We start from the raw sequence: 17650 nt of genomic DNA, 5'->3' as shown, positions 1-17650 counted from the left end.
AGATATATCCGCATCTCCATAAATATCGCATCGCGTGCACGACGGGCGGGATCGAGCGAAGCGCTGTAATAATTTATGAAAATCGAGAGCGCGCCGGGATTCTCGAGAGGAGCCGCGCGCGCTCCTTATCGATCACAGTGTCCTGCCGCTCGCGCGCGTATCGCCCGGGACGATCGGAATAACCGCGGCGACCCAAAAACCAACGACGCTCGGTGATCGTATCTCCGCCATCCGTCCGTTCGTCCGTCGACAATCCTCGGCGGAGGGTTCATCGCGAGTCGCCCTTTGTCAACGTTATCGCCCCGTCGCGTGCATCCCGATACCGATTCGTGCCGCCGCGCCGCCGAGCGTGCCAGCGACTCGCGAGGATCATTTTTCGTCAACGACGAAATCACCCCGCCCGCGCCGCGGCCGTCCCGCGGCGATGACAGCGGTCGATGACGCGTCGCTTAACGTCGGCAGCCTCGGTCTTCAAAGAGCTCGACCTAATTCCGCGCGCATTATGCGCGTCGTTGTCCCAACGACCTCGCTCGGCTGCGACCGACCGACTCTCCTCTCTCTCTCTCTCTCTCCTCTGAGACGCTCTGCGAGACGTTGCGCATTTTATTTCGCTGATAATCGACGAAACGTCGGCGAACGTTCGTGAGCATTAGCATCTGAGATCGCTCGATCGACTGTTATTCCGGCGTATCGAGCTCGAGAGGGACGAAGGGCGCCGAAAGGGGGAAGAAGGGAAACGACAATTGGCACGATAACGCGCCTGAGAATTCTCAGGCTCTCGCTTCTCTCCTTTACTCTCCTCTACTCCGCGGCGCGGCGTATCGAGCGTTTCTCACTCGACGCTCGAGCGCCGCCGCCGGCGGAAACGGATGTGCGCGCGCGCGCGCGCGCGTCCGCAGGAATGCGCTTCGACATGCTTCATCGCGGCGCTAATAAATGATTTGCCGGATTTCGCGAGATTCCAACGGAGCCGGCTGGTTGCACAGCGGTAGAGCTGTCGCTCGCTGTATCGGACTTTATCATCCCCGTGACGGGGGATCGGGGGACGGGGCAGGGCGGGCGGGCGGGCGGGTCGGGATCTCTTTACATTTCGCCCGTGCTCGAGATTTATCCTCGTCGTTTCACGTGCCGCTAGCTTCCTATCGGCTTCCTTCCGCTCGAGCGAACAGCAGCGGCCGCGGCCGCTCGCGGCCGCCGCGCGCAGAAAAGAATAGCGTCGCGACGATATTGCACTAGAGATATACCGCGCGGCAGTCTCCGCGCCGGATCAAAGTGGCAATTCACGAGAGTTGCATCACAAAGGAGGCGGAACGATGCGCATGCACAATGTCGTCGTCGTCGTCGTCGTCGTCGTCGTCGTCGTCATCGTCGTCGTCGTCGTGTTCGCCGTGGCGAGAATCCAGCTCGCCGCGGATTCCTACTGTTTGCAAATATTTCCCCGTCGACGCGCCCCTCACGGGGAAAAGTGTCGCGTCGATCGGGAAACAAGGTTATCGCCCTGTCATGGCATCACCGTCGCGGTCGCGCCGCGTCGAGCTGCGCGCCGGCGATGCGATTGAAAATTGCCACCGTCGCAATTAACGACTATTAACGCGCGATTTCGGGGCGCGACGCTTGCGTGTTTCTTTGTTCTCCGCAGCGGCGCGTTATCTTTACGCGTCGCGTCGACGTCGCCCGCACCAGCGACGGCGACCAGCGGAACGAGCGGAGCGAACGCGCGAGGACTCGAATCCGCTATCGATCGCGCCTCGCGCGCATCGTAAGGGCCATCACACACAAATGAACGTAAGCGGTAAAGCAACTGACCAATCACAATCAATTATTCTCGTAAGTTTTAAAAGGGCGTCCTTAAATTTCGATTGCGATCGGTCGATTTGCTTACTGCTTGCGTCTTCCCGCTTAAGTTCGTTCGTGTGTGATGGCCTTGACGGCCTTTACTCGACTGTTTGTTAAACGTTACACAGGCCCGCGCGCGCAGCTCGTAATACGATCGCCATTCAGGTGACGAGCGGTGAACGAGAGACTGAGGGAAGTTCAGTATCGCGTGAGCTTGACATTTTTCACGTGAGCCGTCGCACTCATTACCGGCGTGGAAAGCGCCGTTCGATACTCCAACCGGCGGCGGCGGAAAGTCGCCGTCACGTTTCGCTTCCGCGGCATCGTCTGTGTATAATACTGTCCCGCAAGAGAGAGAGAGAGAGAGAGAGAGAGAGAGAGAGAGAGAGAGAGAGAGCGGGAGAGAGGAGGGGAGGGAGTGAATGAAAAGCAAGCCGCGGCGAATCTCGGCCGTGGACGTTTTCCAGCTGTTTCAGACTTTAGCGCCGTAAGCCGACTTAAGCCGGCAGTTAATTCAATTAAGAAGGGAAATCCGGCGGCGCGAATCGGCGACGGAAAGTCCGACGGATATCGCTGTGCCGCGACTTCTGTGCAACAAGTCACGTCGTCGTCGTCGTCGTCGTCACCGTCGTCATACGTCGCGGCCTGTTGAATGGACTTCATTTTGCAGGATCACGCGCCCCAAAACGGCGATCGGTGAATTGATACCTTCGGCCCCTCGGATACAATCGGATTTGAGGAATCTCCCGGTGCTCGGCCATTGTGCCCGAGTTTCCACGTCACGCCTTTGAAAGAGGCTTTCGACGGGCTCGCCGGCAAAGTAGATAAAACGACGACCGGCCGGCCGGCCGAGCCGACGGCCGCTCGGATGCTGGTTCGGCGTTGCCCGGGGTCGCGGGGGAGGGGAAGGAAGGGCGGGGGACAGAATTTATTATACTTTGCATGCGCGGAGAGGATGCTCGCTCGACCGCGCAAAATTCGGGCAGCTCTCTCTCTCTCTCTCTCTCTCTCTCTCTCTCTCTCTCTCTCTCTCTCTCTCTCGGAGTGCCTAATGTTTTTTCGCCGCGCTCGAATTCGCCTCGCTCGTAAATCACGCGCGGCGGAATCCCCCTGCCTTCCTGCCTCCTCTCCTTTTCGCCGAAAGAAGCGAAGAAAGAAGCGAATCCGTCCCCTTTTTCCTCCTGTTCGCCTGTTTTCGACTCGCCATCGCGTCGCCGTGGAAAACGCGGGGAGGATTTACGCGCTCTCGAACGGCTGACGTGCCGATTACTCGCGGTCGACCTCTGTCTTGCTCGATAATTTCGGCGCCGAGCGAGCTCGCATTTCGCCCGTCACCGTTCCGACGGGCGAAATAACGGGCAAAGTGGTTTCAGCGTCGGCGTAACATCTCGTCAAGAGGGGAAAACCTTTGCTCGACCGCTTCCGGATGCCGTAGACGACCCGTAACCTTGTTAAAAGACGGCCGAGATTATTTCACGACGCGTCGTGCGCCGCGAAAAATGGGAACGGCCCCGCGGGATTTTGCAATTTACGTCGGGCTTTTCTCATGCGCCTGCTTGCGCATGCGGCGAAAATTTCCCTTTGAAACAGCCGCGCGCGAGGAAGCCGTGCCGGAGAGTGCCTTCGAGGCCGCTTGAGGACGACGAGAGGCAGAATTGCTCGCTCTCGTGTAATTACCGGCGCCGCTGTCGCGCGAAACTTTAGGAGGAGAGACGAGCGCGCGCGCCGGGCCCGTAAATCTCGATATTCAATTTCGCGGTGACACGGCGGCCGCCTTGCTCCCAACTGATGCCCCCTTTTTGCTACGATTCCTCGAGCACGAGCATCGCGACAAAGGACAAGCCTCGCGCGATCACACGTGTACTTGGGGATCGCGGAAGCGAGACGAGTCGATGTGATTTAAAATTTACTTTCCCTCTCTCTCTCTCTCTCTCGCTTTTTCTCGTTTTTCTTCCCCTATTTTCGCATCACGTAAAAAGAACATTTCCCCGCGTACGCTCCCCACCAGACGGTGCGTCCTTGACGCGCTATCCACCGTGCGGCAACACGAGCGCCTTATCGGGATAATCGCGGTGCCAGCAATTAACCTCGCACACAGCGCGCCGGGAAATTACCCGGCGCTCTCCGACCCCGCATTGCAGCCCCCGTTGCAGACGAAAGTTTCGTAACGACGCTCGAGCCGGCGGCGTTTTTGTCGCTCCGCAACACGGCCCCCTCTCTCTCTTTCTCTCTCTCTCTCTCTCTCTCTCTCCCGCTATTCTACCTCGTATCTTTTTATCAGCACCTAAGAACTATGTAGGTCGAAGGTTGCGCCGGAAACGGGATTCCAGGCAGACCGATTTAATCCCATTTCCGACCGGGCGGAAGAGAAAATGACCTCTCCCCGAAGCTCCGCGGATGCGGAGTCGACGATGTTAATTTATACCGCGTCCGATGCGAGTTTTTCAAGAAGGACGCATCGTCGTCGTCGTCGTCGTCGTCGCGTGGGCATACAAGCGAAATTAATCAGCCGCTGCCGCTCGAGCAACAGGTCTCGACTGTTCGCCGTTTGGTATCATTAATAGTCCCGCGAAAGCGTTTATCGCGCAACGGAACGGCGCCGCCATTCACCCCCGTCGCGAGAGCCGTTAAATCCGCCGGAAGAATTGATCCGCGCGCTGCGATTCTCCCGATGTTGTAACAAACATGTCTCGCGGTTCGCCGGCCGTCGCGGCGAACCGCGTCGCTCGCCGTCCGCTGCGATTCTTCACCCAACGAGAGCGGAATTATCCCGCCGCTGGAATTACCGCGCCCCCTGCCGCCGTCCGCGAAATATGTTAATGGCCGACGGAAACACAATACCCGCGGCGGGGCGTTATTTAGCGCAGCCGCTAATAATACGAGACGCAGGCGCGGGCGCGTTATATAAACTTAACCGCGTTTGTTAGCCGGGCCTCGCTCCGACGTGTTCGATATTTAACGAGCCACCGGAAGCGCGCCGACGGTATACTCACCGGGCGCATGATGGATTTCATTGCGGCCGGAAATGAGACGCTTCGGGCGTCTCTTCCGGCACAGCGCGCGATACTCCCCTGCCCCCTCCCTCGGCGTGTATCCTCACCGGAAAGCGAGAGCCGCCTCTGCGAGCGCGCCGTTTCTTATCACCTTTTTGCTCTCCCCGCTCCGGCCGATATATCGGTACCGTAAACTACATAACGCGAACTATATAACGCTATCGCTCCCTTCCCCCTCCCCCCCCACACACACACGGCGTAAATCTGCCACGCACGCGTGGCGAGCGATAAAGTCCGCCTCGTTTTTACGAAGTCGCGAACGGCCGGCAGCCTCGCGCCGCCACGTGCCGGCCGGCGCGCGCCGTGGCGACGCGTTGCGCTCGCGGTGTTTTCGCATGCAACGCGCGCCTCGCACCCCCCCCCTCCCCTTCTCCCCCTCACGTAAAAACGAGGGAACGGACGAACGAGCGGTCGGGCGGTATCGAGGGGACAGCTGGCGCGGCTCAATAATTAATCCGAGCCGGAGCTGCGTCGTGCACTCGGGAGATATTTATGCGCCTTTATAAATTTTAATGACTCGCTGCGCTCGCGCAAACGCGACCCCCCCCCCTCTGGCCCTCCGGTCCGGCAGCGTCCGGTCGCGTTGGCGGGGCCGCGGTAATCCCGCCGGCAGCCCGTCGTTCCGCGTTTACGCGCGTCCCGGGCGGCGAACGTACGGCGGACTCGCTCGTAAAGTCACGCAATTCCCCGCCCGTTCCGTCGCCGTGAACTCGCGTGAGCGATTAAATAGCGAGCGTTTCGCATCGCAGATTCGATTCGAGATGCTTCCCCGGTCGGGGCGAGTTAGCCGGCCGGACTCGTCATCGTCCGCGCAATTTCGCTGTTGCACCGCTCTTTCGGCGCGCTAAAACGCCCTCGAATCGCTCTCTCTCGATGCTTCTTCCTTCTTTCGCTCGACGCTTCTGCTCAGCCGAGTCTCACTCGGACTCGATAAAACGCGCGTTGCCGCCCGCTCGCCCTCGCGAACGCATAAAGCACACCCCGAGACCATTAAGAGCGGATTTACGCGGCTTCTTCTTCTTCCTCCGTCTCTTCTTACCCCTTCTCTCTCTCTCTCTCTCTCTCTCTCTCTCTTTCTTCCTCTCTCTGCCGATTCTCCGAGGAAGCTCGTTTCTCAGGACGGGAGGGTAAGAACCCACGGCAAAATGGAATTGGATCTCGCGCTTGTAAGCCCCGCGCATGACTTCCGTACGTGACGCTAAGCATTTATACGGTCGTATTCCGCGCGGCGGAGATAAATCCGGCTGTCGTATCCGCGGCGAGTACGAAGATGCCGCTGTTGTCATACCGCGAGCAATATCGCGCGAGCAATAATTTCCCGTTTTCGCCGACACGGGGAAGGCGAGTCCGAGGGGTGTCTTCGCCGGGCTCATTTCGAGAAGCGGCTCATTCCCGCGCGGCTACGTAGGAGAAATGGCTGGTCGCTCTTCGCGGACGGAGATGCAACGACCGGATGTCTGCGCGAGGAAAGAGCGAGCGAAGAAGGGTGTTTTCTACATCAGAGGACCATCCCCCACCGAGAGAAGCATCTCTCGGCGAGAGACCAGTGAGGCGGAATTCGATTCTACCCGGCTGACGGTAGCGCGTTGCATTGTCGGTAAATTGAAGAAGCCAACGGCTTCTTCTGGCAGCTGGAGATACGCCGTCGGCTCGGATGTAACTCCCGAGTTCGCTCCGCGAAATGATCACTTCTGTCTTCGTTGTTCGCGAACGAGATTACAGAGAGAAAGGGGGGCAGGAAGGGGAGAGGGAGCGGAGGGGGGAAGGAAGAAATTCGTTATTATGTGTGTCTTCAGATGGCCGCGTCGATACGCGGCTTATCCAGCTGCGACTCGGCGAACAAGTTCCGCTCCTCGGAGTAATGCGCTCTCTCTCTCTCTCTCTCTCTCTCTCTCTCTCTCTCTCTCTCTCTCTCTCTCTCTCTCTCTTTTGCGCGCGCGCGATCGAGCGATATCTTATCGTCGTAATAAAGAATAATTTCGCGCGCAACGTTCGTCAAAACTTTCCTCGCAACTTCTGACACTCGAGAGGCGAACTTTCGCGTCAAAGAACCCCGTCCCCGTCCTTTCTCTCTCTCTCTCTCTCTCTCTCTCTCTCTCTCTCTCTCTCGCGCGCTTCGCCTATCGTCCTGGCGAGCGTGATCGGGAATCTTTCTTTTTCGCAAGGATACATTTTTCATCGGCGCGATGCCGCTGTTCCCGACCCGGCCAACTTCTTAGGATCTCGACAACCTTGACGATCTGTCTGTGTGCGTGTGTGTGAGTGCTGTTCGAGTTTTTCTTTTGGCGCGATAACCGAATCGTATGAGGAAATCGAGCTGACCTCGGTGTGTCCTAAGTATACTATTGGAAAACGACGATTTCGATATTTGATGACATGAGGGTTGATATCATGAAATACGATACGATTTCAATCAACCGATACCGCCGTTATTATGCTTCTGTAAATTTCGCCTCTGTATCAGGAATAATACATCTATCAGCCTGGTCGTTAAATTTACCATTAAAACCGCAATTTGATGATTTGACGAGCGATGGAACGACGCGCAGCCGCAAAAACTTTTGGGAAAATCCGACTCGCGTAGAAAAATATCATTTTCGCATTATTAAATAGCGCATTATTAAATAGTCGCCTGAGTATCGTGTCACACGTGTAAGTTTGTGGTGTACGTGCGCGCGCGTGGGCGATGAAAGGGTCTGAAAAATCACCACGGATGGTGTTTAACGAACGACGCGAAACGCGAAAGTATCGTATGACCCGGATGAGTTTAAACGCTGCAGAAATAATATATTAAGCGTATGACATCTCGTATTCGTTCATTAAAAAATATCAAACGTATAAATTATTTGATATTCGTGCGAGTCTCTCTCCTGTCTCTCCTATCCTGCTCCCTCTCTCTCTCTCTCTCTCTCTCTCTCTCTCTCTCTCTCTCTCTGTTGAAATAAAATCACGAGCGCGCTCATTTTCGCGTTCACGAAACCGCGTCACGCGATACGGCGGGAAAAAATTTAACCGCCGCGTCGTGCACGCGCACGAAACTGTATTCCGGCCGGCTTAAAGTTCGTCGGTTTAAAGTTCCGAGAAGCGATAATCCGGCCGCTTCGTCGTCCGGCGAAGCCTCGTGGCGCAGCGACATCAGTTAACTTCATTTGTATCGCGCACGCTGCGACAGCAGCCAAGTTTCCACCGTAAATTCAGCTCCCTCGGGGCCTCTACGCACATACATACATACGCACACATACATACGTCGCGCATCAGCGACGTCACTCGTGCGCTACGCGACCGGTCGTGCACGCGCGCGTGCCTACCGACACGTAATTGAGTTAACAATGATAATATCGCGCAGCTGTGCGCAACGGCCGCTCGCGTGTGTTTCCCGACGCGGCGTCCATCGGCCGTCAATAATAATTATGACGGACCATTTGTATTACGCGAGTCTTCTTTGCTCTCCCGCCCCCTCGCCCCTCGTCGCCGCTATCGCGTTCCTCACGGCTCTCGGCGGGGCCGAGCTCCGCTAACGAAGCTGCAACGGCGCGCAAATGGATCGCGCCGGGCACGATCGTCTCCTCCCGGAACCCCGTAGGGGCTTTTCAACCACCTCGGTGGCTTTCGCTTCTCTCGGGATCAATATTCGGCAACCCTCCGAAAATGCGCGCGAGCCCCTTCGTTCTCTCTCTCTCTCTCTCTCTCTCTCTCTCTCTCTCTCTCTCTCTCTCTCTCTGCCTCGCTCTAACTCGCTCTCTGTTCCCGCCGTTGTTCCCCCGCTGTCGCGTCGAGTCCCACGTTTATGTGCGTCTCACATATGGAGTTGTAGTTTCGCCCATTCCGCAAACCGTCGCATTTCCCGATATATTCGTTTCCGCCGCTAAACGAAACGCGTTTCTGGCCACCGTGCGCCCTCGAAGTTTATTCCTCAGTCGCAGTCCGATCGAACAAGGGGAACACTCTCTCTCTCTCTCTTTCTCTCTCTCTCTCTCTCTCTCTCTCTCTCTCTCTCTCTCTCTCTCTCTCTATCCCTATTTTCCCCTTGATTTTACGGTTGTTTGTACGATTGGCGGGCTTCTCCTCTCCCTCCGTCTCGCCCGACTTGAATCGGCATTCCCGCGAGCGTGACTGAAACTCTCGCTCGCCCTCAGCGACCTCCAGGGTTACGAGGTCGAGGAGAGAGAAAGAGAGGCAGACAAGCGGCGAGGACGAAGAGCTCGCGGAGAGCCACCGTTCGTCTTCCTCCTGCCCCCCCCCCCCTCGCACCCTCGTTCACCAGCCGACAGTGGATTTTCATTCATACGAACGCCAGCCTGATACCTCGCGTCGAACGGAATCCCTCGATTTCCGAATTACCCCGCGGTCCGAGAGTAAATAACGTCGTTCGTCGACTCCCTCAGAGTGTCTCGTGTCATTTATCGTCCGCTCACCCTCGCTCGTTAAATCGGATGATATGCGCAACGAAACCGACTACGAGGCTCGATGAATGCGTCACGCCGGCGCGTCAACATCGATGAGAGCCTCTCTCTTGCTTTTCCTCCCATTTTTTCCCGTCAAGGGCGGTACTCTAAAATAATTCGGTTCTGTTTTCTCTCTCTCTCTCTCTCTCTCTCTCTCTCTCTCTCTCTCTCTTGCGACACGGCTGCCAGGCGCTCCGCGTCCGAATCGCGTCCAATCTGGCCGCCGCTGCGTTCACCACGACGAGATAACGAGGCCTGATATTTTATGCGATTGCAACGGTCGAGCAAATCGCACGCGGCGGATATTCGGATAATCGACACATTTATGAGAGGAAATGACTGTTAGTCCGTATTGTCCATCAGCAGCTGCCTCGCCTCGCCGTCGAGTTGATCGATTTCGTATCATTATACCGCAACACGGCCGGACATTCAATTCAGCGAAGAGAGTGAGCGGCGGCGGGGGAGGGAACGAAAAAAGCACGACGCTTCTGGACGTAACGAGTCGTTATTGTTCTCCGGCGCTCGCGCGCGCGTGATCCACGATTCCAAGGCGAGAACGCTCGCGCGCTCGTGAAAACCAAATCAATCGCGAGATAATTAACGATGCGCCCCCTGTGGAGGATTCCTTCGTGATTCATTTCGACGATTTGCATCTCGCGCGAACACGAGCGCGCTAGCGTGCGAGCTTCTAAATACGACAAGCGGGATTAATTAGTCGCACTCTCTTCGGGATGCTCTTTCTCTCTCTCTCTCTCTCTCTCAGCCGAGGCTTGCGGTTCTGAATCTAGTACATCCGTTGATGCCCGACGCGGCGCGCGCCGCCGTCCATGCGCGATTTAATTAATAAGCAAAACAAAGGGCCGTGAGGATTCCGCCGGATTTCCGTTTGTCCTTGCCGCCTGTGCTCTCTCTCTCTCTCTCTCTCTCTCTCTCTCTCTCGTCTCCATTTCCGGCCGATTTGATGTTTGGCGAATCGCGGAGGTATCGACCACTCGATAATGAGGTTATAAGGATGCAAATGAACAGGATCGACGGATCGACATGGGGGTGACGCTTTCAAGGATAGAAGAGTGGTCGCGCGGAGGGCCGGTATCCCCCTGCGGGAAAAGAATCAAGGAGTCTCTTCGTCGGGATCGGAGACACGGGAGGGGGAATTCTATCTCTAGGTCGATGTTCGTTACTTCGAATTAAGTTCCTCAGCCGCGAGCAACGTGTTTACCCTGCGGAACAGGTCGACGGCAGCAGCCTCCGTCAAAGCGGCGCGACGGACTGCTCGCTCTCTCGCTCTCCGGGTGCTTTCCAATTTTCCACGCAGATAGGATCTCGAGGGGTAAAAAACATCTCTCAGAAATGCGAAATCAAGATAACGCTGAGGCAAGAGCACGCGCTAAAGCGCGAACGTCGGGCGCGCACGGACGAAACGACGAGAGCGGCAAGGTGATTTTTATCGCGAAACAGTCTCTCTCTCTCTCTCTCGCGCGCGCGCGCGATCGCACGCCGTCGCGATCCCACGTGCGGCGTCGAGAAGATTAGCATGGGGCGGGTGGGAGAAGAGCATCCAAGTTTCGTCAAGGGGGACCGAAATTCGCGTTTACGATAAACGACAAGGAGGAGGAGGAGGAGGAGGAGGAGGAGGAGAGATAACTACGTACGTACAACGAATCCACGTACGCGATTAAGTCCCGCTTAATAATAGTCGCTCGTTACATCGATCGCTACCGCCTGCGGAAAAATCGTTAGACACAAGATGGCAGGGCGTTGAGGGCAATCTCCAGCTGGATAGCGGTTACCTTTAAGCACAGGTATCGCTGTCCGATATCGCGCACGCCGCGCGGTAATTCGCTAGGTGGATCGATACGCGCCGGTTCCCCTGCGTCCCTGCTGCCCTCCCCCCTAACTCCGATGTCGAGCAGCCGAAGATGAAACAGCGCCGTAAAATCTCCACCTACGGAGATTCTCTCTCTCTCTCTCTCTCTTTCTCTCTCTCTCTCTCTCTCTCACTCTCTCTATCTCTCTCTATCTATCTATCTTTCTCTCTCTCTCTTCGCGTTATTCTTTCCAATTCGTTTCCGTTGAGTCCTTTTTATGTCATACTCAATCCAACAGCTCATCGCGCGATCGATTGATACACCTGCACGAGGGGACGCGGAGGGAGGGAGGGAGGGGGGGAAGGGGGAATATCATCAAGCCATAAAAAGCCGTCCGGAGATTTCCGAATCGCGTCGCAACGGCGAATTCGCTCCTATAAATCAGAGATTATTTATATAAACGGCCGTCTCTCTCAGCTCTTTTCTCCTATCTCCTAATGGCGATTCAAGTGGGTGTGTAACGGTGTAACTCGAGCTGGTGCGACGGTTACGTGGGCGTCTTCCGTAGCATGCTTTCGTGTCCGCGTCATCACGTCTTCGAAATGGCCATTTGAAGACATAGGCGACATTGGAAAATACGCACGAGAGTCTTCTTCGCGAGTTTTAACGCTCCCTCCGGTGTCTGTGTCGTGCGACAGGAATGTAAAGTGCCCGATGCGAGAAAGAGAAAGAGAGAGAGAGAGAGAGAGAGGCGACCGGAGAGGAGCCGTCGCTTCTCTCTGCCTCGCCGCGGCTGTGGTATTGATCCGCCGCCGGAAACCGCCGGCATTCGAATTCTGAATCAGGTCGACACGTCTAACAATAATTTTCGAGAGAGTATTTTGAAGTCGACATCAGCTCTCTCTGTCTGTCTGTCTCTCTCTCTCTCTCTCTCTCTCTCTCTCTCTCTCTCTCTCTGCCTCCCTCCCTCTCTTTCTCTCACACATACACACAGGTAGTGCGTCGTCGTTGACCCAGGACTCGCGCGCGCGCGGAGCCGGTCGATGACGACATGATGGAGACTTCTCGCTCGCGACGAGGAGTTTCGCTTTAAAATCACGCCGCCGGCCCGTCGCTCGCGCGAATCTCGTCCTTGACGTTCGCGTTGAATTAATCGCGTTGTCGATGTCGAGTGGCGGTGCGCGCGGCGCGACACTCGCACATGCTGCCGGTGAGTTCGGCGACGGGAAACCGGCGAATCGAACGCCGATGAACCGAGGGCTCGTCGAGAGGAGTCGATCACAAGTCGAGCCTCGTACGATCAGACGAGCTTCGTCGCGGACGAAGCGTCGCTTCCTCGAGGGCGCTCTCGAGGTCACCGACAACTCACGATCGAACTTGCATCCTTTGTACTCGGGCTTTCCCTCGACCTTAAGGGCAGTCTTCTCATGCAAACACTCGCGATTCCGTTGCCGGAGATCAGTGTCGTGCCCGACAAGTAGAAGTATTAGCATCCGACAGTCCCGACAGAACGCGCGCGCTCCTCTTTCTCTCTCTCTCTCTCTCTCTTTCTCCTTCTGTCGCGTCGCTGCCGGCTCTGCTGACGTCGAGTCGCGCGATCGACAGCATTCCCGAGGTCCCGTTATTTCAGAGATTCCTTAAATTTCTTACAGTCCGCGCTACGTCGGCTGCACGTCGCTATTGCTTGCAATTTCGTGCCCGGCTCGAATTGCGCGCACGAATAGTTGCATTACTATACCCGGAGCGGCGGCAAACTACTCTCGCCGGCACAGACTCGAATTCGAAGAGCCTTCGTCCTTCGACCAAGTAAGAGAAGTGAAAAAGCCACGGAGAGCGCGGTTGGAAAATACCAAGTACGCGATAATTCAAAGTTCACCGGCGATTTTTCTACTGCCCAGCACTACGACGCACGCGTCGAGCGACTGAAACTTCACCGGGATTTCGATGAAGAGTAATGAGCAATGAAATTTTCGCCTCGACCAAGTGAGAAAGACGTACCGGCGCGGCGGCAGCCCGATCGCGAGACGCTGGACACACCAAAGCAGAAAATACTCCAAACACTCGAGAAATAACTCGACGGAATAACAAACAACACACCGACGAGTTCCGCGGGGCTAATTAGTAGACCCGAATTTCCGTCTCTGTCTTCTTGCTCTCTACGAGAGACGCGGCGGCGGTCGAAAGCTATCGACACCGGCGCGGCCCGTGGAGAAGCGAGCGAGCGAGCGCGCGGTGTTTGCCTAATTATTCACCGGGCGCGTAAATGAGAGAAGCGTAAATGAACGTCGCATCGCGAGACCTGCGCACGTCCGCCGTGACGACACGTGTGTCTGCTCGCACACATGTAGATATTTGCTTGTCGTTAGGACGACAGACAGGAAAGGAACACCTGAGCTGTGCGCGGCAGCCAGTCGTGCGGGCGGGAAGGACGGACGGACGGACGGACGGACGGAAGGAAGGAAGGAAGGAAGGAAACAAGGTACGGCGAGGCACGAAGAAATTTCCGATATCGCTTTTGTCTCCGCCGAGCGGAACGCGACCAGCGACTAGCTCACTCGACTAACGCTCGCTCTCGCCTGAAAGCTTTATTGCAGCTGCGTTCGGTGACGGCTCCGCGGATTATAAATCCACGAAACTTCTGAAAGACAGGGCTTCCGGCGGAGTCACTGAATATTTTGTCGTACGAGCGGCTTAACCGAAGCGGCGGTCGGCCGAGCGACGAGAGAAGTTTCCCGGCGCCTCGGCAAGAGCGCGGCGAACGATCGATCGCGGGATTTGAAATCCGAGGATCGACGGGAGAATGTGTACGTGTCCTCGTGCGGAAACAAATCCGAAAGTTTCGCTCCGCTCATCTCCGTGATTATTTTTACTTCGGGGACGGGTCCGCTCGCGTTTCACATTAAAGCCGCCTCGTGAGCGCAGCGACCGCGCGGGCCAACGCGGGCGGCGCATCGCGAAAAACTTGGCTCTCTTTCCTTCTCTTTGTCTTATTCTCTCTTTCGACATTTCGAATATAGTCGGCGAATTCTCCGCGGCCGAGTTTGCCGAAGAAATTAAAGCGCGGAAAATCGTCAGGCTGCTGCTCTTTGAATAAAACAGCGGCGGGTAACTATTTGTCTGACATTGCACAATTTAACGCATTAACCGGCTTACGGTTAGACCCGAGTCTGACTCGCCGTAAGGTTTACTACTTTCAGGCCCGCCATTTTTTGGCCCGCCATTTTGAATTTTACAACAACAACCTCGAGTTTGAAATCAGCACGTTCGAAAACTATTATAAAACATGAAAGTAAATATTTCCCTCCGCGGAAAAGATTTAACCATTTTAATAGTGATTTCTCTGCCAGTAAATGGAACCGGTAGACGATTAACAGCCGGTAAAATAAAATCACATTCTCCGCATGTTACTGCTGTTCGGTCGGAAAACACGCTCTCCGAGCTCGCAATTAAAATTCTGCGCCGTGATATCGCATATTTTCGCTCGATGCGACGATCTTTGGAAACGGCTAATATACGTCGACGTTAATGACGTTCCGCGTGATATTCTACGCGCCGCAGTGTTGATGTTGATCGGCCGCGTCGACTGCCGAAGCGTTAATTATAAATCTTGGAGGGCTACAGGGATACCATTCGCCACGACGCAGTTTCGCGGAGGACGACCGTAGCTCTCTGATTTTCTCGCTAAACTTGTAGAAATTAGAGCTCTCGCTCGCGTCTCGGACGACTGTGAGGAAGACAGAGGGCGAGAGGGACCGAAGGAGGGAGAGGAAACGAGATAGGAGAGCGCACGCGAGATACCGTTGCGGCCGCTTATCGGCTGCTCAGAGGTCGAAGGTGAGGCGCGTGCCGCGGCACACTTTCATTAGTTAGCGTAACAAGCTAAATGATTCTCGCGCTCCGCTTTACACTTTTAGAAACAGCCCCTTAGGTTGACACAAGAATTCAAGTACGCATAGACGGCAATGCAGAACTTGCGATAACGTAGAACATTAAAAAATACAAGAAAAAAGAAAAATAAAATAATGCGAAGGAGCTGTAGTGAGAATCTCGCCTCACGAGGTAAAAGTAAAAATACCCGAGCCAGAAATCAAATACGGCAATTTTTTGATATGGCCTGATATGGCATGACTAGGCAAGCCATAAGAAGGCATTTCGAGTGGTCCTTATCCGGTCGGAATGTGACAATTTTTCCGATTTTCTTGCAATATTTTCCCGATTATACCCTGACCATAGCGATGACGTCATTATTTGGATGCCTCATTTGGTCCTGATGGACATTTCATCAGGTTTCTCGATTTCAGGCAATTTTATCAGGGCATTATGCAGCAGTGCGTTTATCACTCCTTATTACGTGCCGGATTCGATAAAGTTACCCGGGCCCTATTTGAAGTTTCGAAGCCGAAATGGATTTTAATACGGCCCTGAGACGATTCTGCTCGGGAGAAAGTCGCAAAATCGCAAAACAAGAAGAGAGCAAGAAAGAGAGAGAGAGAGAGAGAGAGAGAGAGGAGGGAAAGAGAGGCTAAACTCTTGTCGGCCGGTGTGCGAGCGCGAGAGCACACGTGAATGCACCGAATCGGTCAATGCGAAAAACGAGGCCGCGCGCGCGCATGTCAGAGTTGACACGTGCCGGCGCGGCGGCTGGCCACTCCACTTCCGGCTGGGACTTCACGACTGACCGACTCGGACTACGGAAGCCGTGAGAACGTACGTACGTACGTACCGTCGGTGCTTATCAATCGGGATCGTTCATTAAATTCTGTACGTGCATTCGCGCGCGCACACGTGCGTATTCCAGATCGGGCGACCTGGCTGGTCGGGTTGGAGCAGAATGCGCGCCGTGACTGCGCGTTCGCGACCGATGCCGCGATATTATTGCTTCTGCCACTGCTGCTTTGTGTATCGAAGCGGAGGCTAAATGTCACGCGTGACCGCCGAGAGATTGACGGGATAATTAGCGGCGCGGTCGCGCGGACTCGCCGACCCTTTGGCCTGTTCGTTTCGCGCGACTATATCTCGCCCCGGCAAGGTATGGGAAACGCGCTCGCGAGGGCGTACTCGTAATATGAAGCTTGAGGCGGTGTCACTTCTGGTCTCTCTTCTGGGTTGGTGTCGATGTCGGTGCGTTGGTGTTCTTTGACTTCCGGCCGGCGATTTATAATCGGATACCAGCCGCCTGCGACGTTACAGCGGGAGAAAGAAAGAGTGGAGGGGGGAGAAAGAGAGAGAGAGAGAGAGAGCCATTATCAAGTGGAGCTATGAATCTCCGGACAAGCGCGATGTAGATGATGTAAAGTTTGCTTTAGCCAGCGGGCTCTGCGCCCGTTTGTCGCGCGATGCTTTGTTTGCGACTGTAATTGATATATAAGTGATCGAGCGGCGAGAGAGAGATTTTATCGCGTGCCCTCTCTCTGCTACGTAATGCCGCGAGCGCTGCTGCACCGGGAGAACCGGAGGTAATTTATAGATTTAATATTCCCTAAAGCTACACAATTCCCACACAAGTACGGGAGGGGGGGAGAGAGAGAGAGAGAGAGAGAGAGAGAGAGAGAGAGAGAGAGAGAGAATATAACGCGGCCCGTTTGTTGAGTCACTCGAGCAAACGAGCGAGAAAGAGAGAGGAAAAGAAAGAAAAAGAGCGAGAGAGAGAGAGAGAGAGACAGAGAGAAGGGGAGCGAAAGGGAGCAGGAGGGAAAGAGCGAAAGCCGAGGAAAGCCGAAAGAAGATTATACGGAGGCTCGAATGCATCGCGAAACACTAAACAACGCGTCGTCTAGCGGCGCTAATTGGGGCGCTAAATTAAATTAAATCCACGACAGGACCTGCAGGCCGGCCAAGCCTGTTGGAGCGGGAGCTTTCGAAAGCTCGTAATAACAAGCGTAACGGCCTACCGCCGTTCAATTTGAGCGAGACGCGCCGCGGCTTTCAGACGGTTAGATTCGCGCGCCGCGTCGCGACTTACAATGTAACAGCGACGACGTTCACGGGCGAACAGCGCGGCTAAATGTGGCCGCAGCGTAATCCGCGACCCTGCGAGGGAAAAGCCAAAGGCTTTTGTCATTTGTCCCGTATCTCTTACACCCTCTCGTCGCGAGTCGAAAGCTGCGAGAGGCTGCTTTGTTCGGCGACTCGTCAAAGAGGCCGGAATTTTTGTCGAAAACGCTGCAGGAACATACCGGCGAGTTCGTTGTTCTCGCGAGAACGCCGTCGTTCGCGTTACGTGCCGACACGATATCTCTCTCTCTCCCCCTCTCTCTCTCTCTCTCTCTCTCTCTCTCTCTCTCTCACGAGAACGATCCTCCGAGGGCTTCCCCTCTCACCTCTCGGCGGTGCCCTCTCGAGGCCTCTTCTCGCCACGTCTCGCGCGAGGATTCGCTGGGGGAGGAAACTTTCCCTTTGTGAAATAACGATTTATTCGCCGGCGCGAGGAGACGGTTTCCAATTCTCGCCGGATGACCCGCGCCGCGACGCGTCGTTCGTGACGTTCTTTATCGTAATTAGAAAAATC

At 55.4% G+C, this 17650-nt stretch overlaps 1 protein-coding gene across 9 annotated transcripts in view; it reads right to left on the bottom strand.

Annotated features, from left to right (window-relative positions):
• unc-13 (protein unc13 homolog) overlaps positions 1 to 17650 on the bottom strand; it is a 115111-nt gene that overhangs the window by 73394 nt on the left and 24067 nt on the right. The window lies entirely within an intron of this gene.

The sequence above is a fragment of the Harpegnathos saltator genome, unplaced genomic scaffold (genome assembly GCF_003227715.2).
Source record: "Harpegnathos saltator strain DR-91 unplaced genomic scaffold, Hsal_v8.6 scaffold79, whole genome shotgun sequence".
NCBI classification, from domain to species: domain Eukaryota; kingdom Metazoa; phylum Arthropoda; class Insecta; order Hymenoptera; family Formicidae; genus Harpegnathos; species Harpegnathos saltator.
The sequence above is the reverse complement of the archived record's forward strand: the minus strand, read 5'-3'. Positions and strand labels throughout refer to the sequence as shown.